We start from the raw sequence: 27,593 nt of genomic DNA on the forward strand, positions 1-27,593 counted from the left end.
AACTAAATAATATCCCAAATACACGTAGAGTTGGAAAACTCAGTGCTACACAGTTTGGGAGTGCTCTGGCTGCCACCCATATTTCTGAGAAGACTTGCTCACGCTCTTTGGACCCTGCCACCTCTCCCCAATGCTGTCACGCAATGGGCATGTTGGTTTTTAATCCACCCCAGCCTGTCCCTATTTTTGCTCTAAGCCGTAACATTTGGTAATGCAGTGAGACAACTTCCTCCTCTACGCTACCTGCTACACCAAGGACGAGAAAGTCCCAGAGCGTTAATTCTCTTGCTTGAAACCTGGTCCACCAGCGACTGGATGAGGCAGCTGCAGGGAAAGTCCCGTCCCCCCACGTCCTGGAACGGACTTCACGAGAGGTGTCGCATCTTAAACCTCGCTGTGGAACACACTTCACGAAAACTCAACGTTTAGACACTTTTGCTGCCAGTTTTTCAGCGAGTTTCTGCTCAACGTATGCAAACAGCAAGTTTCAGAACCTTGTCACTTTGCCAGACTTTGTAAACTTTAAGAGGGACTGCAAACGGCACATCTTTGTCCACGGTTTTCACTCCCCTAAGCCCCCCTTCCCAAATCTCAAGAGCCTGTTCCAAGGCATGAAGGCTCTAAAACGCCTCTATAAAACAGATGTAAGAATTCAGCGTTGGTTAAATAACATTTTTCCCTAACCTCATTCTCAGAAACAGAAGAACTGTTTTCAATTAAAGCAGTGCCAAAGAAAATAAATAAAAAAAAAAATTAAAAAAAAAAAAAGTCAGTCTGAAGGAAGATACTCAGCGTGAAAAGTTTCATCACAAACAACTGAAGTTTGAAAAAAAAAAAAAAGTAATTATGAGCCATTGAAAATTGGATTTCACTACAGAAAGTGCTACATAGGCTTATCTACAGGCATCAATACCAGCTCCACCTACATGAATATTATTAAAATAATACTTTTAATGATAAAACGTTGAGAAAAATGAAGTCCTACCCCTAGAAGGAGCGTACCAGGGCAAATTTTTTCATTATTTTGACTAGCAGAAAATGCCGCCTCAGCCAAGAGAAGGGGGGTTTCTCCATGCTCAACTCTTCGGAGCGGGACATAAATTACCGCCGACGCTGATGAGCTGTTTTATGTTAGCACCTGCCCTTTGGCTTCGGTCTCTGAACTGAAATCAGCTCCAGAGGCGTCAAATAGTAACAAGGTTTTGCCACCAGACACCACGGTTGGATCCAAACCAATAAACCAGAGCTGCAACACACAATATCCTATTATTTAAGGTCGGTTTATGCATTTAATACCTATAAAGTTGCTTGTCTTTTGGGTAAATGGCCAGTGTGGAGGGAATGAAGGTTTTGGCCTACGAAATTTGCTGACTACAAAAATACAGCGCGATGAGGGGAGAAAAAGGCTGACCAAGTATTACTAATTCTGCCTTTATATGCACACTCTTTTACAAAGAGATATTTTTTTCCAACAAAAATTGATAGTTGACATTGAAATTATATAGAAACACGTGCTAACACTCGTCAACTTTACTATTAAAGACTAAAATTACATATAATGTATTAAGAAACTTTTGGTTCCAAATACGGACATGCCAGTTGTTATTAACCTACTTTATGGCATGAATTACGTAAAGATTTGCATTTCTCCCAATAAAAGAAGGTACATTTAGAGGCGCTTTGTCTCTAGCACGCGCGTTCAGATCCAAAACATTTCCTCTTCAGTACCCAAAAATGTTTTACCGCAGGGTAAGGGATTCCTTTAGGCTTTTCCTGTTCATAAGGATTTGGCAATAAGTGCCAAGCCGTAAAGAGTGAAACGCTTGCTCTCTGGGAGCGTAATTAGGAACTACTGAGAACGACCCGCTGCCTTCTCTGCTGGCATCTACCGTCGCTCTATGCCCACGCTCGAGAAAAAGAAATTAATATAACTCTTTAATATAACCTACAATGCCACTCTCATTCCGTACAAGACCAACCTCGGTGTTACAAAAAGCCATTTTGAGCACCCTCCAGGGTGACACCCGGCACCGCTGTCTCCAGAGCGACTACACTTACTTTTGAAAAGTCCCTCAGATTTTCACGGAGCAAACTTCTGCCAAAATTATTTGGCAGGCCCTACGGCCTATACAAGTTTTTTAGGCGCTCAGCATCAGCAGCTGTCGCTTGTGCAGAGTAATCCTTTTTAGACTACCTGGTTTTGAGTGGATAATTCGAATATTGTAATAATTTACATAAAAACATTTCTGCCATCCCCAACATTCCCTCCATATTTGCGCTACTCAGCTAACTTTCTGCAAAAATCACAATTGTTGCCAAGCTGTTTGGTCCGTACGCTGCCTCGCGAGCCACAGCACGAGAGCTGACAGCGGGACCCTGTGACTGTCCCCTGCCAAGGGCTGGCACTGCTGGGGCTGGCCCACAGCTCTGGGCTGCCTGGCGGCCTGGGCACAACGGCCTTCCCACTGCCCGGACACCCAGCCGAGCTCCCCTTCCCGCTCTTCTCCTGCTCGGCTGCTCTCTTACCTCCCATAGAATCACAGAATTATCTAGGTTGGAAGGGACCTGTCAGATCATCGAGTCCAAGCATCAACCTGACACTGCCAAAACCACCACTGACCCACGTCCCTCAGCACCACGTCTGCCCGGCTTTTCAATACCTCCAGGGATGGGGACTCCACCACTGCCCTGGGCAGCCTCTTCCAATGCTTAATAACCCTTCTGGTGAAGACATTTCTCCTAATATCCATCCTAAACCTCCCCTGGTGCAACTTGAGGCCGTTTCCTCTTATCCTATCGCTTTTTCCTTGGGAGCAGAGACCGACTCCCCCTGGCTACCCCCTCCTTTCAGGGAGCTGCAGAGAGCGAGAAGGTCTCCCCTCAGCCTCCTTTTCTCCAGGCTGAACACCCCCAGCTCCCTCAGCCGCTCCTCACCAGACTTGTGCTCCAGACCCCTCACCAGCTCCGCTGCCCTTCTCTGGACACACTCCAGCCCCTCAAGGTCTTTCTTGGCATGAGGGACCCAAAACTGGACACAGCACTCGAGGTGGGGCCTCCCCAGTGCCCAGTGCAGGGGGGGACGGTCACTGCCCCAGCCCTGCTGGCCACACTGTTCCTGACACAGGCCAGGATGCTGGTGGCCTCCTTGGCCACCTGGGCACACTGCTGGCTCATTCTCAGCCGCTGTCGACCAACACCCCCAGGTCCTTGTCCGCCGGGCAGCTCTCCAGCCGCTCTGCCCCAGGCCTGGAGCGTCCATGGGGTTGGTGTGACCCAAGTGCAGGACCCGGCACTTGGCCTTGGTGAACCTCACGCCATTGGCCTCAGCCCATCCATCCAGCCTGTCCACATCCCTCTGCAGAGCCGTCCTGCCCTCAAGCAGGCCAACAGTCCCACCCAACTTGGTGTCATCTGCAAACTGACTGAGGGTGCACTCGATCACCTCGTCTAGATCATTGATAAAGATTTTGAAGAGAACGGGCCCCACTACCAAGCCCTGAGGAACACCACTCGTGACCGGCCGCCAACTGGATTTAACTCTGTTCACCACCACTCTCTGGGCCCGGCCCTCCAGCCAAATTTTTACCCAGTGAACAAAACTCCCGTCCAAGCCATGGGCAGCCAATTTCTCAAGGAGGATGCTGTGCGAAACCATATCAAAGGCCTTACTAAAGTCCAGGAAAACATCCACAGCCTTTCCCTCATCCACCCTTCTTCAGGTTGGTTGATGATACCTTCGCTTTTAACATGCAATTTCAAGCTCTGCAAACTTATATACTCATATATTAAAATAGGCAGTGGCATTTGTATCTGTCAAAATTATAGCTGATCTGATTGCATTTCACATTAATTACCTTATTATGGGGGCTCTTCAGGAATACCGACAACACGCTTCCTTCAGAAAGGAAAAAAGGATTTTGATTGCTTACATCCTAAACTCCACTTAGCAAAACGAAGAATTACGATTCACAAGACCAGACAAAGAGAGACAGGTACATGCTGTATATACATCCTATAAAATCATCCGAAATTGTTAGTTAAGTGGGAATCTTACACAAGTTATCACATGCAAACAGCATGTTTTATTAACCTTGAAGCAAGGCCCAGCAGTTAAATCATGAGGATAAAGATCAGGACCCTGGAAGTTTCTTCCTAGTTGTAATGTCAACTCATTGTATAATTTTAGGCAAGCTGCAAGCATGTTATTTCCTCTATTTCCCCTATCTGTAAAAATGAGAATTTCTTCTTAATAAGGGCATTTACCTCTCTATGCCCTTGGCCCAAACGCACACTGTTTGGTCTGGTTACGGCGCTGGACAATATCCATTTATCATCTCCCCTGACATCCCAGCTCAGCAAAGAACAATTTCACTGGTTTTACCAAAACTACTCTCATGATTACAGTTTCCCATGGAGGAAGGGAGTGAAAAGGTATTTCTGGAAGCAACCCTTAGCTTTATAAGCGATTCCTGAATCTGGATTCAAGAACAATTATCAACGAGCGGTAAACTACCCAGCTTCCCGGTCACTGCTTTGGGAAATAAATACAAAAATAAATAAAAAATAGAAACAAAACACACGCCAGGCTGGTGCAAGTCAGGGATGGGACCGATGGCTGCAGTAAGAAATATCCAGTTAACAACCCAGTCGCCTAAGAGATCTCTGACTCACCAAAGAGAGTCAGAATAGATTATATATACAAAAGAATAAATTATATACGCATTGTGTATATATATATGCACGGGTATATAGACATACAATTATATAAATATATAGATATCATGTATAAACATATAGCCAGATCTTCTATTGACAGACATTCAGAGAATGCCAGTTGCGGAGAGAACCAGTTCCGTAAATATAAAATATCGAGGTTCCATTCAGAAGTCAGCCGTGATTTACTTGGATAAACCTCAAGCCAAACTCGAAATGATGCATGCCAAACCACTTTTTTTCCTAGCAATATCTTTATATTTTTAAACTACATTTCGTATGGCTGTATTTATTTTAATATATTTACATATATTTATATAACAGATCCTCTTGGTTTATATTTATGTAAGAAATAATCCTCATCTAAAATTTATGCATATTTTCATTTCTTTATCTCTAGGTATTTTGATACCTACAAGGTATGTATTTGTATACATACACTAAATATATATTGATATGGTATACTAGGTCATATCTATTTATATTATAAAAATGTATTTAGGTTTATATATGTTATATATCGTCACTGTATTTTATTTCTATTCTATAGTTTTTCTATCATATACATACACACACAGAGAACTAGGGGGTATCAAACAACTGTCAACTGCCGTGGCATCTAAAACCATCTCCCATTCTTGGCGGAATTAATTTGACCCAGATTTTCCTTCCAGCTGAGAGTCAACTCTGCTGAAACCTCCCAGATTTCTACTTTCCCTTCTCTTGCAGACAAGGGAAATCTTTGCTCAAGGTCATGATCTGCTCTTCTTCCGAAAAACCAAAACCCCCACCAACTTCTCACATACAGCTTTCCACAAGTGTTCTTAATTGAAGCCCGTTAACTAGAAAATGGTCAGAGGATTTTTCCAAGTATCTTAAAGTGGAATTAATTTTCCTAGTTACCAAATTCAGCCTTGACATAGAACGTACTCAAAAAGCTCAAGAAACGATAAGAAAACAGGCTCAGCTTATGAATTGTTTGTAGATGGCAGTGAAAGAACTTAAAATCACCACATTAAGGGTCCAGAGAGGATGTATATCAGATATTAGAGGCTCCAAACAGAACAGAAGAGAAAAAAATATCACCGTGACTCAACTGCAGAGGAAGGAGACCATTAAATGTAAAAAGATTATGTCTTTTCCAAATCAGGAAACAAAAAGGTACATAAGTTTTAGCAAGTTCAATGCTAAACCGTATCGAGTCAAGCCAAAAATAACATAGGAACAGCTTGCTAAAGATATAAAAATTAACAGTAGAAGTTGGGTTTTTTTAATAATATCAAGTAGACAGCTCCTCAAAGAGGCTAGAAAGCAATGGAGGCGTTAAGGGAGCACTCTGAGAAGGTCAGGCTCTAGCCGACGAGCTACATGAAATATGTCGGGTGCATTTTCCAATGCATTCCAGATGTACCATCAGCAGATCCGATGCAAGAGCAGTGGAAGGACAGTTGGTCACCTTCAATCGGATCAAGGCTCAACAGGAGGCTGCCTTTGGATAACTAGTCTTTGAGTGAAGGGTCAGGAGAAGACTTAGGAAGAAATTCAGAATAGCCACAAATGGTCAAGACTAGAGCGCTCAGCTGGCAGCGCTGAAGGAACTCTGCTATCAAATCCTCAAAGTGAATCCGTTAATAGAGAAGCATAAGCTGGTGACTGCAACACCAATCCGCGAAGAACTCCTTCGGATGCAGGACACGACATCTCCATACCTTCCCTGTAGGCAAAGCAGCGACTACAACCAGGAGACACGTGGATAACTTATGATTTTTGGAGAAGATTCAAATCAGGCTCTTACACAGGTAGGTCGTTCCTACTACAGAAGTTGCACTGACCCTTCCCCTTTGCATAACATTTCTCCATACATTTATCTCGCAGACCTTTCAAAACTTTTTCAAGGAGTCAACGAACAGCACCAAGAGCAATCTAGTGGATAAAGAGCACGTCAACAGGGTTTTTAAAATCAGCCCCCCCTTCCCTTTGCACATTTCTTCCCGCTTTCTGTTCCCTTCTTAAAAGAAAACCCAATATTTGGGTAGCCACACAGGAAAATTAATTTCTTTAGCCAAGTTGAGGGGAAGGACAATCCTCAGCTAGCTCAATTCTCTGCGACAGCTCACCACGTGGCCACGCAAATGCAAATATAAGCAAAAAAAGGAGAGGCGGGCCAAAGAAACACGCAGGCAAAAGCGGCAGCATGTGGTTTGAGCTTCTTTCAACAGCAGCTCATACTTCCCTTGGATTGAAAGTGAAGGCGGAATTGCACCCACTAAAACGGGACTTCTAAGAGACTTTGTCTTTTTTTTAAAAAAGAATAAAATCAAATCAAACTTCTAAAAGAATAAGAAGTGGCCTAAATAAAGGACTAAATGGTCAGTTTGCATAGCGAAGGAAGATTATCTGTAGATTACCGTACATCTAACGGGAGTACTAACACCTCTGATTTCATACGTATCTTGGAAACCAACAAAGCACTCAGGTTAAAATCTGAAAATACAAAAATCTAATGCGGATCATCAAGTCTAAAGTGCCTAAGAGTCACGGAATAATCTCCTGGTGGAATGGCAGCTAAGCACCAGGGTGATAAATGCACAGTAGGACACAGATACACGTGGCGAGATAAGAAATCTAAGCTACACGCCATAGCAAATTCTAAATTAACTATTTCCATTCAAGAAAGAAATCTCAGAATCGTTATGAACAGTCCCCTGAAAGTGTCAGCTCAAACCTTACAGTTACCCAAAAGACGAAATGATCTTCATATCTCCTGAGTACAACCACCCTTTGCCCCACGCCTTTCATCTGAGGCTGGTCAAAGAAACACTGGAAGACGTTTAGATGTTCTGATGATGGGAGACAAACATAACAGAGCGGTGGATGTGGGACAAACCACCACTTTTTAAAGCTACCAAGATGATCAAGGGACTGGAGGGTCTCTCTGCTGAGGAAAGGCTGAGAGCCCTGGGGCTGGTCAGCCTGGAGAAGAGCAGACTGAGAGGGGATCCCATCAATGCTCAGCAATAGCTAAAGGGTGGGTGGCAAGAGGATGGGGCCAGACTCTTCTCAGTGGTGCCCGGGGACAGGACAAGGGGCAACGGGCACAAACTGGAACATGGGAAATTCCATCTCAACATGAGGAGGAACTTCTTTCCTTTGAGGGTGCCAGAGCCCTGGAAGAGGCTGCCCAGAGAGGCTGTGGAGTCTCCTTCTCTGGAGACATTCCAAACCCGCCTGGACGCGTTCCTGTGCCACCTGCTCTGGGTGACCCTGCTCTGGCAGGGGGTTGGACTAGATGATCTCCAGAGGTCCCTTCTGACCCCTACAATTCTGTAATGAGCAGCTATAGAAACACCTGCCTCCACAATAAGGAACGCCCTGACATAGTTATTGCAGCAAAAGCCTCGGTTCTAACTCAAACACCTAAAACCAGTGTGAAGTTGCATAAACATGCCTTACATCCTCAAGGAGAGCCTACGGACCTCGTTAACTAGTTTTTAATTAGCATTTGGTACAAGCCCAAAAGAGAAAAACAAAACACGGTGCTGCTTAATTAATATCCCAAACACAGCGTTGGTTTCTTTGGGGAAGATGTGAATTAAAGGCCTCCAAACGACATTCAGAACAAATTTTAAAGAGAAAATGTACAATCTACCACCTATTATGTCCCAAGCTTTTATTACCTCCCACGCTTCTCACACAGGCATGAGAGTTTAATGATAAGACACCCACACGGGCGCATGGTTATAATTTACGGATAGTGGACCACATTCGATTCCAGTTAAAAGCATTTGGCGTTCTAACAGATTAAAAAATCCCTTCCTACGCTTGAGAAAGGATACAATGATGATTTCCATAACGGCCACCACGCTTCATAAGGAATTATGGCTAGCATGACACCCACACTAAGCAGACACAACTATAAATTTTCATGTATACAGTCATTATTTCTTTTCAAAGTCTGCCTCCTGAGGAGGATAAAGTGACAGGGGAAATGTCAGTTCCGCACAACAAAGGGATTGATTTGTACATAAGGTGCAATAATTGCAAGTATTTCAGGTTTCCACCTTTAGCAGTTGCTTCGTGCTCGTTTCAACTATGCGCCAAACCACGGCGAGAATTTCATTGGAAATTAATTAACCGGAGAGCTCTAAATATCTGCCGAAGCAAAAACTTTTTACACGGTTTATGCGCTTTGCGAATCGACTGCCGCAATTTGCAAATACGCCGGTCCTTGCCATACCGATAAGATGTTGAAATCGCTTTAAAAATGACTTAAAATATCGGGGCATGCCATGGGTTTTAAGACTGGCTGTGGTGGGGAGAGAGAGTGCAAAAGACAGTGGGGGGGGAAAAAACGATGCTATTAAAAAGACAGGAAGAGAAACACTGTACCAGTGATTGAGAACACATTATTTTCCAACACACAAACTGCAACAGCCCACAAGGTTATTTTTTTTCGTCTTCCAGTGAAAATACTAAGCAGCCAAATGGCACAGAGAAACGCTTGCTATTTAGCAAGAACAAAAATTCCGCAAGTAGCTACAAACGACGTGACAGATCATTAACCTGACTAGACAAGCTCCACGGGACTTTAAAACGTTTTAGTTGACTGATACAGAAATTAATTAGTAGATTTATTTTTTTTCCCCCTCTATATATTGTTTGAAAGAAGTTTACCTAAACCTTCACGTCCGAGAGACTTTTCCGAGTTCACCAAGGGAACAGAAAAACAGTGGAGGAAGAGACAAGACTCTTGAAGTCTACTCATTCTCTTCTTTATATCACTCGATGCACTTATTTAGTAAACTCACACAGTCCCAGGAGGGCCCATATTAAACATAATGTATTTTCGAGTCATGAAGCAGCACTAGCAGAAACGGCAAATCCGCTCAGACCAGCCACGCTCAACAGTTCTCCCTGCGTTTGTTCATTTTAATGCTGGAATTAAATCACTCGCTTGCACCAAGGGCTGTCACCAGGACTTTGTTTTGCGACTGCCACAGCAGCTAAAAATTGTTTGTTTGGGAAACGGTACAACTTTTTGCAAAGCTTCAGAGCGTTTTAGAACTCGGCGTAGGGAAAGTAAATAGATCTCCAGAAGGGGAAAACGTATATAAATCTTCACTAATAAGCAATTCTAACCAATGCAGCAATTATAACAAAAACGTAGTGACAGCAGCCATTGCAAGTCAAAAGTTTACCGAAGAATTAAACAGAACATTGGGCAAGAATAGGAACGTGGCTAATGAGCACATTTTCCATCTATGCTCAGACTATTTCAGGACAACTTCCTTAATTGCAGAAATGTAAAATGCTGCGCTGTCAATTGCTTAAAGCTTTTACATAATAAGCAGTTCTCTAACCTAGATTACACGTAATTTCTGTCCAAGAATAACTGCTACAAAAATCAGAGGCTCTATAGCTTCTGTCCGTCTCCCAGGCTGCTCCGACCTAGAAGCAACAACCACCACCTTGAAGACTACATTGTGCAGCAAAGCCCTCATTTAACTTTTAACAGAAATGACAGCACGCAAAATCCCCAAAGTGAAAAAAAAAAGAGGAAGTCAAGGAGGGGAAAAAAAAATGCCTGAAATCAGTAAAGATTTCTCCATCACAAAATGAGATTATGTTGAAGCATGTCGGCAAACTCCATTCCATGACTGAAATTAGCTGAAACAGCAGGCCTACCTCTAGAAGTGATGGTGTGCAGATCTCAGATTTGGTTTTGGGAGAAGATGCTCCAGATGCTGGTTGAGAGAGACCTGGGAAGACTGACGCTTCTTCTAAAAATGTCAACGGAAAAACATCTTGCCTCCTCTCCCTTCTCAGTCACAGGCAAGATAGTTTAATGAAGTTGAACAAAAGTCATCTCGATAGCTTTCTGATTACAGTCATCTGATTCGTTCTACCAAATGTTTGGCAAGAGGAAAACCCATGGATGATCTCAAGTAAGGTCAGGCTTCATAGCAATGGAGTCCTCTATTTATTCAAGCCTGGGAATGCATCTGTTTGGAGCAGTGCCCAGACTTGCCATTATTCTCATAACAGATCTGTTTGGTTGGGTTTGTTCTTTTTTAATTCCAAAAAAACTACTCCAGATTTCATAGAATCACAGAATGGTTTGGGTTGGAAGGGACCTTAAAGACCACCTCGTTCCAACCCCCCTGCCCTGGGCAAGGACACCTCCCACCACACCAGGTTGCTCCAAGCCCCGGCCAAACCTGGCCTTCAACCCCTCCAGGGATGGGGCAGCCACAGCTTCTCTGGGCAACCTGGGCCAGGGGCTCACCACCCTCACAGCAAACAATTTCTTCCTCAGATCTCATCTAAATCTCCCCTCTTTCAGTTTAAAACCATTATCCCTCGTCCTGGACAACCAGGGGATCAGGCCTAGTCAGCAGGGGTTTATGAAAGGCAGATCCTGCCTGACAAACCCGATCTCCTTCTATGACAAGGTCACCCAATTATTGGATGAGAGAAAGGCTGTGGACATTGTCTACCTAGACTTTCGAAAAGCATTTGACAACTGTCCCCCATAGAATTCTCATGGAAAAACTGGCGGCTCATGGCCTGGATGAGCATACGATCTGCTGGATCAAGCACTGGCTGGCTGGGCGGTCCCAAAGAGTGGTGGTCAATGGAGTTAAATCCAGCTGGTGGCCGGTCACAAGCGGTGTCCCTCAGGGCTCGGTGTTGGGACCATTTCTGTTCAACATCTTTATTGATGACCTTGATAAGGACATAGAGTGTATCATCAGCAAGTTTGCAGATGACACCAAGCTAAGCGGGAGTGTTGATCTGCATGAGGAGAGGGAGGCTCTACAGAGAGACTTGGATAGGTTGGACCGATGGGCCAAGGCTAATGGAATGTGCTTCAACAAGGCCAAGTGCTGGGTCCTGCACTTGGGCCAAAACAACCCCATGCAGCGCTACAGGCTTGGGGAAGTGTGGCTGGAGAGCTGCCTGGCAGAAAAGGACCTGGGGGTTCTAATTGACACGCGGCTGAACATGAGCCAGCAGTGTGCCCAGGTGGCCAAGAAAGCCAATGGCATCCTGGTGTATTAGAAATAGTGTGACCAGCAGAAGTGGGGAGGTGATTGTCCCCCTGTACTCAGCACTGGTGAGGCCACACCTTGAGTATTGTGTCCAGTTTTGGGCACCTCAATATGAGAGAGATATCGAGGTGCTGGAGCGAGTGCAGAGGAGGGCAACGAAGCTGGTGAAGGGCCTGGAGAATAAATCTGATGAGGAGCGATTGAAGGAGCTGGGACTGTTTAGTTTGAGGAAGAGGAGGCTGAGGGGAGACCTCATCACTCTCTGCAACTACTTGAAAGGACACTGTAGAGAGGTTGGTGCTGGTCTCTTCTCACAGGCAATTAGCAATGGAACAAGAGGGAATGGGTTCAAGATGCAGCAGGGTAGGTTTAGGCTGGACATTAGGAAAAAATTCTTCACAGAAAGAGTGGTCAGACTCTGGAATAGGCTGTCCAGGGAGGTGGCAGAGTCACCATCCCTGGATGTGTTTAAGACTCGTTTAGATGTGGTGTTAAGGGATATGGTGTAGGGGAGAACTTTGTAGAGTGGGGTTGATGGTTGGACTCGATGATCCCAAGGGTCTTTTCCAACCTAAATGATTCTATGATTATACGATTCTACCACAACAGGCCATGCTAACAAAGTTTGTCCCCATCATATCTTGCTTGACCTTGCACTAGAGAAACCTAATGGTGTTCCAAATATTGTACTCGGAAAATAAAGTAATTATGTCCCCTGTTTAGTAAAACTGTTTTCTTTAGACTTCCTGGGTTCCATTTGCCACACTTCTCTCTAAGAAACAGCTCTTAACACAAAAGACCCGAGTGTTCACAGTTGACTACAGAAATACAAGTTCTTCATACCAAGAAATTCTGAAATGGCATCTTAAGCTTTAAGCTCGTGTCACGAACAGCTTCAGGACCGAGAGTGGCTGGAGACATTTTATCACAGCATTCCAACCAGACATCAAAGTGCTCCACACACATTGTACCACCTGGTTTCTAACTGGAAGGCTGTGCGCCATTTTCCTTCTTCAAATGCTTCAATATTGCGACTTCACATTTGTTCTAATTGTGGTTTTCAGATTGTTTTCAACATAATTAAGAAAAAAAAACAACAAAACAACAAAAATACTCCACTTGGTATACCAGGAAAAATGAAATGCTCCTATATTTCCACCACCACCATAAATATCTTTATCAGTGATCTGGACAAGGGGACTGAAGGCACGCTCAATCGGTTTGCAGAGAACACCAAGTTGGGTGGGACTGTTGGCCTGCTTGAGGGCAGGACGGCTCTGCAGAGGGATGTGGACGCGCTGGATCAATGGGCCGAGGCCAATGGCGTGAGGTTCACCAAGGCCAAGTGCCGGGTCCTGCACTTGGGTCACACCAACCCCACGGACGCTCCAGGCCTGGGGCAGAGTGGCTGGAGAGCTGCCCGGCGGACAAGGACCTGGGGGTGTTGGTCGACAGCGGCTGAGAATGAGCCAGCAGTGTGCCCAGGTGGCCAAGGAGGCCACCAGCATCCTGGCCTGTGTCAGGAACAGTGTGGCCAGCAGGGCTGGGGCAGTGACCGTCCCCCCCTGCACTGGGCACTGGGGAGGCCCCACCTCGAGGGCTGTGTCCAGTTTTGGGGCCCTCATGCCAAGAAAGACCTTGAGGGGCTGGGGCGTGTCCAGAGAAGGGCAACAGAGCTGGTGAGGGGTCTGGAGCACAAGTCTGGTGAGGAGCGGCTGAGGGAGCTGGGGGTGTTCAGCCTGGAGAAAAGGAGGCTGAGGGGAGACCTTCTCGCTCTCTGCAGCTCCCTGAAAGGAGGGGGTAGCCGGGGGGGTCGGTCTCTTCTGCCAAGGTACAGGCGATGGGACAAGAGGAAACGGCCTCAAGTTGCACCAGGGGAGGTTTAGGATGGATATTAGGAAAAAGTTTTACGCTGAAAGGGTTATTAAGCATTGGAAGAGGTTGCCCAGGGCAGTGGTGGAGTCGCCATCCCTGGAGGGATTTAAAAGCCGGGCAGACGTGGTGCTGAGGGACAAGGGTTAACGGTGGTTTTGGCAGTGTTAGGCTGATGGTTGGACTCGATGACCTTGAAGGTCCCTTCCAACCTAGGCAATTCTACAAAATTACAGAGCATCATCAAGAAATGCCCCTTCTTCCCTACAAGCATTCAGTACCTTTGCTAAAACTAAGGAGTTGAAAGTTTAGGGTCTCACCTCAAAGATTTCCACTGAAGATGCTGCAACGAGCATACGATGCCTCTGTGAGCATCCACACCCCAGAACCAGCACAACACCCAGCTTTAAACCCATAAATACACATCCTTTGCCACGCAGAGCAACAGGAAAGCTTTTATACCACGCAGCCTAGAACTTGCCATTGGCGTTTACGTTTGATGGCGACCCTCGGGGCCTTTTCTCTCTCGAGAAGAGAGCTGAACAGCTTCTGATATGTCTACACAAACACTTCAAAAGCAAAGTATTTGGAGAGTAATGTAAGACCAGCTTATGCAGTTGGGAAAAAAAAAAAAAAGAAGAGCCTTCCGGCATGCAGCCTCGAGTTAAATTTCTGTCGAAAGAAATGCCATGTCCCTTTTCCAGGCCAAAATAAAAGTTTGTACGCCTGATAACTCTAACACAGGATTTTCCTTGAGTATACATAGGAAAAATAGCTAAGAACTTTCTAAGCAAATGATTCGCTTCTCATACATTCTACTGGCTAATCCTTCTCCCCACTTTTTTGGAATTTCAATTCACAAAGCAATGTATTCAGGCAGACATTACACGACTGGCACAGTAAGAACCCGTTGCGAAAGAGCTACTTCTTGCCTGCAAAGTCCTAGTTCATTTACGCCCTAATTCCCATCTGCTGAAAACTACGTTTTGTTCTTAAAGGCTCAAAAGAATTTCTAAATCCACCTTTTCCGAAGGGTTCAAACCCAGCTACGTGACAGACATCTCAGGAGGGATTCTAAAGGTTAAATTTCTCTAATGTAAAACTAAGGTTTATGTACTGAGAACACACTCTGAGTGGCAGAGCAGAGAAATTCGGTTACTTTAGATGGAGCAGTTGAGGGTGATGGTAGTTCCCCAGGCAGCATCTCCTGAGCGCAGCAACAGGAGGAAGGGTGGGCACGCACACCTGCGTTTTGCAGGAGGAGGAGTTATAATAGGATGGTAAAAAGTTATCTTCTTTTCCTTTCTTCTTTTTTTTTTTTTTTTAAACAAAGCAAAATGCAAGACTTCAGTTTCCCCCTCCCTAATTCTCTAAAAGAAGAGAGAGGAGGAAAAGAAAACAGCCCAGTTCTGGGCTCCCCAGTTCAAGAAGGACAGGGAACTGCTGGAGAGAGTCCAGCCGAGGGCTACCAAGATGATCCAGGGACCAGATCACCTCTCTGATGAGGAAAGGCTGAGGGCCCTGGGGCTGGTCAGCCTGGAGAAGAGCAGACTGAGAGGGGACCTCATCAATGCTCATCAACATCTAAAGGGCGGGTGGCAAGAGGATGGGGCCAGACTCTTCTCAGTGGTGCCCGGTGACAGGACAAGGGGCAACGGGCACAAACTGGAACACGGGAAATTCCATCTGAACATGAGGAACAACTTCTTTTTTCCTGGCAGCACAGGCTGCCCAGAGAGGCTGTGGAGTCTCCTTCTCTGGAGACATTCCAAACCCGCCTGGACACGTTCCTGTCCAACCTGCTCTGGGTGACCCTGCTCTGGCAGGGGGCTGGACTAGATGATCTCTGAAGGTCCCTTCCAACCCCTGCCACTCTGGGATTCTGTGCTCCTGTGAAAACAAAAATCCCAAAGAAAGTGAAAAGCAAACCCCTGTGTAAGACATGCCTGTCGCCCCTTCCTAAAACCCTTCAGCCACCGCACTCGCTGTGAGCATCCACCAGGACATCCCACTTGTGAAGACTCTGCCTGCTATAGACAGCAACGACACACAGGGCGGTGACTCCAGGTCTCATGGTAGAAAGAAGATCTGACGCAAAACATCCTCTTGACAGCCCTGTGCATCCCATTATAATTACTTTATTGAAGCCTCATTATTAAAAGCCAGGTGAAGTTGACCTGAAAAAGCCTACTGCTACACATCTTTCACCCTCAAGCACCCTAAAGACTTGTCCATTGCCCCAGATACGGGTTAAAACTTGAAGTCCTACAAGAACTGTTTAATACAGAAGACTCATGTACGTGCATAGCCAAAATAAATGGAGTTAAACTGATTCTGAATGTTAGCTGCAGCATAAAGTCATCTCATTTAATGCGAAAGTTTTGTGTGAACTAAGACCAATGGGAAAGTAAGAATTTTTGCTTCAGTCAGACTGAGACTGCAAGTCTGTATATTTAACAAATTCTCACAATGCTGAGCAAAAATCCAAAATATTAGCCGGAATGCTACGAAATTCAGTCCTTCAACAATCGTAAGGATTTGTTCCAGAGTTAGACTCATTCTGAAATTTTTCATTTAGACAGAAAACCTTGTCCTGTTCCTGACCACAATTCTCTTACGAAACCTAGTTTCCAAATTTATTACCTACGCTATGCAGCAGAAGAGTGACAAGGTCTCAACTCTGTCATTATTCATATCCACAACAGGAAGACAAGGTTTGGATCTCGGCCAAGGAAAATCCGTCCACTGAATCGCAGCGGTTCCCCGATAACAGTCTCCTTCAAACCTCACAAAAACGCTCCAAAAGGAGCAGAAAAGAGGACGACGTCTGGCACAATGGAAGACATGCTATCCAGAAACCCATCTAGAAAGGCCAAACATGACAGCATTTGCTTAACATTCTCAATCAAAATAACGCGCAAGGGCTTGTCCGACCAACATGCTCCCCATTTTCCATGGGCAAGCCCCTAATGATACCCCCACGAAGGTAGTTTCTTTATCATTAATTTCTTTGCACATACATTCACATCAGGAATGGTTTTTATGTCCGCAACAGTAATTTACACATAGGCAAGAGCTTTCACATTAGCCAGCCAAATCATAGCTGTGTTAAAAGAGATATCAAAGAGTCATCCTCCTCCCTACATCTACACTCCACCCTCCCAGCTCCAAGTCATCCCCATTCCTTCTGTCTTATGGGACGTAAACAGAAGACGGAAAGGACCAGAAGACAATACTGGAAACTCGTGCAATAAGGGATTTGTTTCCGTGCCTTCCTCCCCGACCTCTCATATATCTAAGACCTTCTCTTAGGTTCCATGGTGAAAGAGATACAGCTGTAAGTATATAATGCATAGTTTTATTAAATATTTTTTGATGAAAGATCAAATGAATAAAGCTGCATTCCAGCTACGGTGCCGCTAGCAGAATTTGTATTTCAGGATCCCAATACCATTCCCAGTAAAACTGTTAGAGAAATCTTTCTTCCCGGAAAGGGTTGTCAAGCATTGGAACAGGCTGCCCAGGGAAGCAGTGGAGTCACCATCCCTGGAGGTATCTAACAGACAGGTAGATGTGGTGCTGAGGGACATGGTTTAGTGGTCATTTTGTCCACATTAGGTTAATGGTTGGACTTGATCTTAACAGTCTCTTCCAACCTAGACAATTCTGTTTCTGTCTTCCTTCGGTGGCCAACATCGAAGCCTTTAAGCCCTTTCCTAAGGTTTAATTCTTGGAAGCTATGCCATCTGAAGATGGATTGGGTAGCACACTTACATCCCTGTGTTACTGCAGTAAGTGGTCTAATAAAAAAATATTGCCTCTCTACAAACCTCCCCTTCGCTATACCAGCTAGGACACCGTTAAAGCTATTCTTCTAAGACCCAAAGCCCTTCTCTTATGGACACCCTTTGGGAATACCACTGTCAGCACCAAAGCATCCTTCGCAAGCAGACACCGGCAAAGTGCCATTTCTTCCCACTTGCTCCAGCCCTTCACCTACAATAAGTGGGGAGCAGAATAAGTGGGGAGCCTGTCCTGATGTGACTGGCCCTCCCAGCCAGCAGCCCAGCACGCACAAAAGCAGCATGCCATAGAATCATCGAGTGGTTTGGGTTGGAAGGGGACCTTCAAGATCATCTAGTTCCAACCCCCCTGCCCTGGGCAGGGACACCTCCCACCACACCAGGTTGCTCCAAGCCCCGGCCAACCTGGCCTTCAACCCCTCCAGGGATGGGGCAGCCACAGCTTCTCTGGGCAACCTGGGCCAGGGGCTCACCACCCTCACAGCAAACAATTCCTTCCTCAGATCTCATCTCAATCTCCCCTCTTCCAGTTTAAAACTGTTCCCCCTCGTCCCGTGGCTCCCCTCCCTGATCCAGAGTCCCTCCCCATCCCTCCTGGAGCCTCCTTCAGGTACTGGAAGACCGCTATAAGGTCCCCCCAGAGCCTTCTCTTCTCCATGTCACTTAGGTCTGAGCCATGTCCCCCAAGCTGTGACGGTTACGGCCATCAGCCAGCCCTGGACTGACACAGCTTGGCAGCAGCACGGCTCTGGACTTGGTGCAAATTCGAAATCCAAATAAAAATCAAATTACTGAGAAGCAAGCAAAAATTCACACTTTCCTATAAGGATAATAATTGAATTTCCATGTAATACCGAAATTTATTTTTCAATAATGGAAATCCATTCTTTTCACCAGGATGTCTATTCCTAGGTGCCACATTCTTTTCTTGTTAATAGTATTTTTCTTTCCCCAAAGTGAGTCACTCTGGAAAATGCCACTCACTTGAAAGAAAAAAAATAAAATAAAATAAAATTGACAAACAAAACCCAACTGTCACGAAAATTAATGTTCCCTGCTCTATACTACGACTACCACATACCGATAACTTAAACTTCAATCAAAAAAGAGAAGTTCCAAATTACTCCACAATAGTAACTGGCTCCAGGACAAGGAAATAAAATTTAAATCTGCAACTGTTAAAATAGTTTCTACTAATACACTGCTAAGCACATGATCTGTTTTGGCTTTGCTCTAATTTGGCTGGGAAGTCTTTCGCAGAAAGAAGGAAAATGTTTTTGATGGCTCGTTCAAAAGGAAAAATAGCCATTTATCAGGTTATGTAAAAATCTCATACTTGTGTTGGAAACTACAGTTTGGCAGAACACATTTAATTACCATTGGCTCTGCTGGAACATCAAGGAAAAAATAACTACGTTATAATCATATTAAGGGTTTGTCTTTGTTGGTTTAAGACAAAGATTTTAGTCAAAGGCCTCATTAAATCTTAGATCATTCTTTGCAGAGCTTAGCTCCTCCGTGGGTCTACAAAAACAAGGAAGTACAGCTAAAACCCATAGAAATAAAGAAAGATGGAAAGACTTCCAAGCTTTTTTTGATGCTCAAACATTAAGAGGAACATTTTCCCCTCTCAAACAAAAGTTGTTCATTAGAAACTAGAGCGGTTGAAATGAAACTATCTGTGAAATCAAGCCTCAAAAAAAAAAAAAAAAAAATCAAATGCTTTGGCCCATATAGGCAATATTGTAAATAACGTGCTCTTAAGTACATACCCAACAAGGCTCAAGAGAAAACGTACTACGAGCCCCGTCCAGGCAGAGTGCGGCTCCAGCAAGGTTGTACTACCTCAAAAATCGCAAAATTCATCACAGCCAAGATTTTCATGGCATGTCCACTTATCCTCCAAAACATTTTTGTCTCTCGCTATGCAAATTCAACGTATTCTTCGCGTACTAACCGCGGTTAGAAAAATGCGCCACACAACCGAACTGAAGACGACGTAGCGTAACAAAATAAAAATGACAGAGTTAGGATTCTGGTGGAGGCAGAAAGGTTCTGTACGAATCTGCAAGACTGCAATTTTGAAGTACAGATGTCCTAATGCCCACAAATATTATCGTTACAGATTAATCAGATTCAAATGTTCGTTCCATTTAGAGTTTAAGGAGTGAAAGTTTTGCTTCATAACACACTTCAATTTGATTCGTTTCCCTTCGAGCCCCTGCAAAACCTACCGCAGGCAACACAGTACTCTGTTGCACCGCGTATATTCAACAGCCAGAATGACATCTTTCCACTTGCATTAATGACTTTCTTAACAAGGCAGTTAATTATCCACCTCCTTCTGGACAGGTTCTAAGCATTGGCAAGAGAGCCAACCACTTTCTGCAAGGAACATTCTTGCCTCGTAAGTACCAGCATTAATTAAGAGTTCACCTGCGAGCTCCTCGCGTAAAATATTCTTTATATTTAAATATTGCAGTCGGGTAAACTGACAAAGATTAAGGCTCCATTCATACCAAATCCATATAGACGAGATCTGATTTGTTCTGTAAATTAAAACGCCCACTGCTGATTGGAAAGCCATAAGCTCTGCTGTATCAGCAAGACGTACACGTAGGAAGTTCTGCTGCGTTAATTTAAGGATTTAATGCAATTAACGGGTCGGGTAAGCAAACTCACTGCTCCTCTCGTCCACTTCAGTGACAGGCGTTGCCTCCCTCACCTCCCAGCCACGTACGATTACGTCCCTAACTGAAAAAGTACTCTTTCATTTCTTATTTTTAAATTCTACTCCCTTTCCAAGGCAAAGGCTGTTTTAATTTATTTTAAGCTTTGAAGTAATTTCTCCTCTCCCCCGACAAAATTTTTGGTAAGGCAAATAAAACTGTTTCAGAGCTTGAACGAATTTCATCATGACACAATACTTCCAACAACCGACTTGTGCTGCTCCTATCAGTAGTTCATTCTATGCCCAACATAATAGATATCATATGAATCAACTTTTCTTCTTTCCCTTTGTACACGTTAAAAAAACCTACCAGACCTCAGGAGTTATTCGGGGAAGGGGTTAAAATACAGATTTTCATTGCAGATGGGTTAAAAAAAAAAAATTAAGTAACCCATCTTTACTTGTTTTGGGGAAGGAGCAGGAAGCTAAAGGCGAAAGGGAACGGGAAAGTAAAGAGAAAACACACACTTTCAGCTTCCCCACGTCACCTATCACGCATGAATAAGAAAATAGATAAAAGAAAAATAAAATAACAAAGCAAAAATTCAAAATAACATGGCAGCTTTACAGTCCGCAGCACAGCCTTTCCTTTTCTGGAGTCTTTACAGATGTGACCAGTAACGCAAAGACAAAATCTAACGAGAAAAAAAGGTGTTGAAACAGAAGTGCCCGTGCCAGCCAAGAGGCGAAGCAAGTCCCCTGCTACGCTGAACTGGGACGGCTGTTCACCTGAACGACCTGGTGTCCAAACGCTCCCACCACAACAGGTGCTACACGAGAATCCGGCAGGAGGAGGATGGAGAGAAACAAGTTAATGCGTAATTTAACAACAAACGTGGCTTTGGATGAATTTAATCTATTAGCAGACACGGAGCAATAAGGGAAAAAAAAAAAAAATCTATCGTGCTTTCTCGATGTTCCTCACCCCAACCTGGATTGCAACTCAGTTTCTCTTGTCCGTTCACTTTCCAATCCCTCCCCAGGGACCCGCCAGTAATCAGATATGAAGAGTAAAGCCGTTTATAACGTGGTATCAGTGCACCTGAAACCAAACAGACCATCCTTTCTCCTGAACTGAGCCATTTTCGCCAGAAGTGGTGCAGCAGAACACCCCCTCCTCAGCGGTTCACCGCAGATATTTTCAAAATTATGAAGAATGAATGCCTTACGGAGTTGTAAGTCACAGGTGTTACCTTAATATTCCATATTCATGCAAAACACCCCACCCTTTCGGTCACATATTAACCCTACATACTCTTTATTTATCACCCAGAAGGATGAACCACCAAAAAATTTCAGATTTGTGAATACTTCGTGAGCAGCACTGTGGCCTACCGGAAGAAGATGCCGAACCTCAAGGCTTTGATTCCCAAATTTTGGTCCGTTTCTTGGATGGCATGGTCAAGCCCCTTTATATGTTCAAAAATGAAGTGGAAATAACGGTGTTTACAAGCTTTTTAAAGCATTTTCACATTTATGGATAAAGTAAATGCTATAAAGGAGATGAACACGCTTGTTGACACTGGATCACAAAGCCAAGAGGTACAGATTTCTTACCATTCCCTAGCTGGAATGTGTAGGACTTTAAGAAAAACTCAAGTATGACACTTTTTTAAAAAAAAATAATTAACTGATTATTGAAATTTTATAATTAAAGCATTGTATTTACCTCCATTTCTGTAATTCTCTAGAGCTGAGAAGAGTTTGGAAAGCATGAAATGCCTCCTTTTCACCAGCATAAAATTCCTTTCTCCCAGCCCTAGCGCTTGCAAGATATCATGTTTTAAAACTTTTGTTATTACAATACATCAGCTTGATTCTTGGTTTCCTTTAACAAGCAATTTCCCCTGAAGAATTAAAGAAGAAAAATCATTTTTGAGCCAACAGGTTCTCTTTTTTTTTTTTTTTCTTTTTTATAATGGGTTATTTGAAGCTGCTCAGGTTTTGGAATATCAGGATAAATGTCAGGGAGATAAATCACCAACACACCTCGTGAAACTTGCTGCAGCGCTCTCAGTAAACAAGTTGGAACATATGGTTATAATTATGATTTGTCCGACCACAGAAATCAGAAGCTCTAGTCACGAACCACAGCCTCGCTACGCTATGTATTGGAAATACGCTCTGTACATTCCCAACCACGGTCCCTACCTTAAAAGAGCTTAAATTCTACACACAGGGCAAGAGACAAGTCACTGGTGTCACGGTGGACTGGCGGCAGCCAACGGTCTTCCAGGAGCTTCTAGGTCTCCCAAGGAAAGGAAAAAAACCCTACTGTTTGTTCCCTGTCAATGTCTAAGTCTCAGGAGAGTCAATAGAAAGCTTCCAAGAACTATCAAGCCCAGGACCTTACAGTACAAATTGCTCTTCTGGCCAAGGATGCTTCGCTATCAGTGTCATCAGCACCTATGAAAAGAGCAGAGGTCCCACAGCAAAAGTCTCTGCTACCTGTCCAGCTGGTTCTACATCACTGATGGTTTAGTGTCAAAAATACGTTGGTGAAGATTACAAGAAAGATCAATTCGACAGGGCCAGAGGAGGCCCCAGAGATGCTGGGAGGGCTGGAGCCCCTCTGCTGGGAGGACAGGCTGAGAGAGCTGGGGGGGTTCAGCCTGGAGAAGAGAAGGCTCCGCGGAGACCTTCCAGCCCCTGCCAGTCCCTCAAGGGGCTCCAGGAAAGCTGGGGAGGGACTCTGGAGCAGGGAGGGGAGCCATGGGACGAGGGGGAACGGTTTGAACCCCCTGGAGGGGTTCAAGGCCAGGTCGGCCGGGGCTTGGAGCAACCTGGGCTGGTGGGAGGTCCCTGCCCAGGGTTGGAATTAAATGATCTTTAGGTTCTTCCAACCCAAACCATTCCACGATTCTATATCAAAGGAAGTATGAAGAGCTTGACAGTGAACACATCTCTGGCCTGCAGAGGTTTACGCCAGAGGCAATGTTTTACTGTGCTGCTGCGATTAAGACAGAAGATGAGTTTTATCTCATGGAAAAAGTCAACGAGGGCTCTCAACGGGGACACATTCAGGCACCGCTCTGATGGCGGTTCAGCCCAACTTCAAACCAGCTCCTATGGAACTCACGGCACCACAGCACAGGTTTCAGTCAGGAGGAAGCTGCTGGGCAGCTTCTGGAGACTGAGCCTGCCACAGCTATTACACCACTATTAATTATCAACTACTCAGTCTCAAACGACGTGGGTTTGAGCTGCAGCCACACATTTCGCTCCAGTTTAGACACATCTTTAGAGAAACTAAGAAAAAGGTTAAAGATCCGGACACTATCTAAATCTTTGCATTCAGGCAGGTCAAAATGCCACGATTACAGTGACAAGAAGATGACGCCGTTACAGACTAAGCAAGAAGGAAGATGAACAGAGAGAAGGGGGAAAGAAGTCGCAGATCTACATTTTCATTCTGGTGAGCACAAACAGGCAATTAAAGATTGACTAAGCACCGGGGAGACAGACGAGGTTGGAGTTACGTAGCAGATCCTACACCAGATCTGTGACACATCATGAAAAAGCTCTGGATGGGAGAAACAGCCAGCCTGAAATATTTGTTAGGAGGAAAAAAAAAAAAAACACAACACACCTCGGTGGAATCGTAATAACAGACACATCATTAGCAGCTTTTTGTGCCTCTCTACTTTGACGTGTTTTAATCTAGATATTACAATTCAGACCACATCAAACTGAAGAGGAAAAAGATATTAACGTACAACGCTAAATACGAATAAATAGTTTTCTTGGGAAATTAAAGATAACCACGCAAGTGTTGCTATTAACCAGAAAGTAGCACCAAAAAATACAGGAATAAGCTATATGTAAGTCACAGACAATACACCACAGGCCATCAGATGCCTCCAAATACGCAAATGCCAAATGACATAATGCAAAGTGAAGTAGATACTTACAGGATAGAAAGTCATTAACGGGCAGGAATGTTTTCCAGTTCCAACCAAAGAGCACAGACATGAGAAAACGAGTCATTATTGACCACTATACCCCGAATTCTGCAATTTATATTAATGCTACAACAGTACATTTGTGGGCCAGATTAGTTATGATGATTGCTCAGGTGATTAACGAAGATGAATCCGGCTACTGCCTTTTCATTCATTTCTTACAGGTACAACGCTACATTTATAATCATCTAAACAGCACAAACTAAGTCAACGAGATCTTACCGTTGCAGTAACTACTAGAGTACTGCAAGATGCACTGAAGCGTTCTTGCTTTTTTAATAGCAAAATATAAACTGGATCAACTCTTTCGAATGAAACCATTGAAACCGACTCATTTTTCAACAGTTTTGAGTGGCACCCGCAGTTTCCTTTCTCAGCGTTATCATCTGTTTGGCAGTTCCTCACTGTAACATGAAATTTATTTTGCAAGAAATCAAATGACTAATTAAAAAAACAAACAAAACAAAACTTTGCTCGCCCACAAAAAGTTCTCTCAACTTGGTCAATTGCGGACCGTGAACCGGCAAATGCTAGTAATACTCCAAAAAAAAGGAGGGGATTAAAATCCAATAAGAAAAAAATTAATTTTTGGAGGCAAGTTGGTTCAACGTACCACGTGAACCAAGAGAAATGAATTTCTAATGTCTAATATATGAGGTCCAATCTCTACTGCCACGTATACGGATGTCATTTATGCATCGACAACGTAGCAGCAGCTCTTTACAATTATTTTGCAGACCTACAGCAAGACTGCAAAGACAAAGCAAAGTTGACTCAGTATAAAAGAATGTCCTTAATGAAGTTAAAATATCGCTATTTCCCCCCCCCCCCCTTCCAAACCCACAATTGCTTATTTAACTGCTGGAGGGTAACATAATTGGCAATACAATTCTAATCAAGGTATTTTATATACAGGATGGAGAAAGGTACTCGCAGGCAGTCAGAGGGCAAACCAAGGAGAAGTCATCGGCGGGAAGACGTTGCCCGTATGGATTTTCAGGGTTGAGAGGGGGAAAAAAAAAAAAAAAAAAGCAGGCTATGAAGGACGAGAAGCAGTAGAAGGTTAACTGTGGGAAAGGGTAAACTTGGTCTCGTATCGTGGCTAATTCTCACTTCTGCTGAATCACAAGGAAGGAAAAGGGGGGGGTGGATTTGAAGTACAGCGCTTCTAAGAGTGTTGATCTACCGCTGTTGTGCAAGTGTCTACAAAAATACGCGCAATGTAATACATGGTAACACAGATGACTGTGGTATCAAGTTAAATTATTTCAAATTAACAAGTACAATAATTATTTTAGGCCTCCAACTCTCATACAAAAAATGAATCCTTAAAACCTGGCTCCTACCTCCTTTGATCCCAAATAGATTATATTTTGACTATTTCACTAAACTTGTTTTAAGCATTCTGTGGTTATTTAAAAGACATTGAGCAACAAAAATTTTCAATTCTTCCATTCTTCTTTCAATTCTTACCCTGTGAAGATTACAAAATACGCAAAAATAACACAATGCAGACATCGCGTCTAAGTCTTCCACATCCGTTCATTGCTCAAAGCTTGTTTCTGTTCCATCACAGACTATCAGTTTGTGTTGCTGTCTCCTAAGCTGCATTTCGCTCTACCCATGTACTTGCTGCGATATAGAAGAAAAGATTGCAAAGGGTTAATTTGGAGATGGTAATGGGCGTGCAAATATGCCATTTACTCAACCAATCCCATCGCGGCCAAGTTTCATCCGTAGTCCAACATGGCATCCAGGCAAATAATCAGACGCAAAAAGAAAAATTAAACAATCGTTTGGGCACAAAAAGTATTTCTGTTTTCTAACAGGGTGTGGTACTTCTTCCACACACGCACACACCCCCCCACCCTTTCCCAGGCAGGTCATTAGAAAGCTCTTTATAAAGGCTCTTTTACTTAAAGCTTGAAATGAAGATACTTAATTCACTGGGAGAAGGAGCTGGCACTTCAGGTACTCAGGAAAGAAGCAGGAAAATAAGCGTAGGAGTATGCCAAGGGAGTTGTTAAGGGAATGGTTCAAGAGGAGTGAAGGGGGTGGAAGTGTAGGAAGAGACAAGAACAGCCGTAGGCTAAAACCTGGAGAGTTTGCATTAAGAAATACAAACTCGATATACAAGAAGTAAAAAAAAAAAAAAAATCGGGGGGGGATACAATATCAGAGGAGCCACAGAGGAAGGCGGGAGCGGTGGCAGCGTGGATGGACTTCACAACTCAATCAAGTAATCAGAAGGCGGGGGGGGGGGGGGGGGGGGGGTGGAAAAAGCAGCGCTATTTTGCCTGTGGTAGCACTAAGGCAGAAAGACACTCACGCGGGAGGTTAGAACCAAGAAGAATAAACCCATCAGGTAAGTAGAGGTATCAAAACACGCGGTGAGAACCGCTCTTCAGTCACAAGCACAAGTACAACAAACCACGTACTGAAAACTGCTTCGGAAAAACGTTTTAAGTGCAAATTTTTCTAGCAATTGAAAAAAAGGAAGGGAACATACCTGCTGGGACTCTCGAATAAAAAGGTTTTAGGGAACAATTTAATTAATTTCTCTTCTCTGTTTAAATAAACTGCAAACCAAGCAACTGTTTTTTTGATGCATTTACATTACAGGCACAACCCAACCATCGCAGCGGTCGACCCTTGGGCACGTAAACTGGAAACCAGAAGGGCGGCGCGTGTTCCAGCAGCACACTGAGCTGCGGGTAACCTCATCTTACGCAGAAGCGGCGACACGTTTAGGCTACGCTGCACCCGGTTCGAGAGACGTGCTCTTTTACTGCCTCCATGAGGAGATCCACGCGCACTGTCACAGGCTGTAAAACATTTTCTGGCAGACCATTTTGCGGCCTGAACTTTAATATCCCTTAGGGATGCTGACAGTGAATGGATTGCACAAAAGAGCAAAATAAATAGCATCAGTTTTAACAGCAAATGACTCGGAAAGTGTTTACTTAGGTTATCGGGGAAAAAGAAAATAACGTGTACCTTTATTGTTCGCAACGTGTTGTATTTTATTCCTATCAGATGGAAAAGAAAAACCTTTAGGAAGGATTTTTATATGTAATACACACACCAATAAAACACATCTGGTGCGGGGAAGAGAGGAACCACCAACCAAAACGCAGTATATAGTACAAAAAAACCCCACGAGAACCCTTTTTCTTAACAAAAAAATGGCATCAAGTCTTTTATATTCTTCAGGCGGTATCTCTCTATAGCAAACAGTTCGCCCACAAAAGGTCAGAGTCTAGTCATCCCATTCAGGAAAAAACATTAGTCAACCTACTGGGAAAGGCATACACTAAAATATGTGATAAAAATCCCTATTTATGCCACTCCCTTACATCACAGAACCCTTCAGCCTGGGAAGGGACCTCTTGAAGCCACCTAGGCCAACCTTCTGCTCAAGCAGAGCCGCAGGGCGGGTCACCCTACCCTAACTGAGCAA

General features: G+C 44.1%; 1 protein-coding gene across 4 annotated transcripts in view; it reads right to left on the reverse strand.

Annotated features, from left to right (window-relative positions):
* DYM (dymeclin) overlaps positions 1–27,593 on the reverse strand; it is a 241,013-nt gene that overhangs the window by 162,710 nt on the left and 50,710 nt on the right. The gene's annotated exons all lie outside the window — the stretch shown is intronic.

Source organism: Chroicocephalus ridibundus, chromosome Z (genome assembly GCF_963924245.1).
Source record: "Chroicocephalus ridibundus chromosome Z, bChrRid1.1, whole genome shotgun sequence".
NCBI classification, from domain to species: domain Eukaryota; kingdom Metazoa; phylum Chordata; class Aves; order Charadriiformes; family Laridae; genus Chroicocephalus; species Chroicocephalus ridibundus.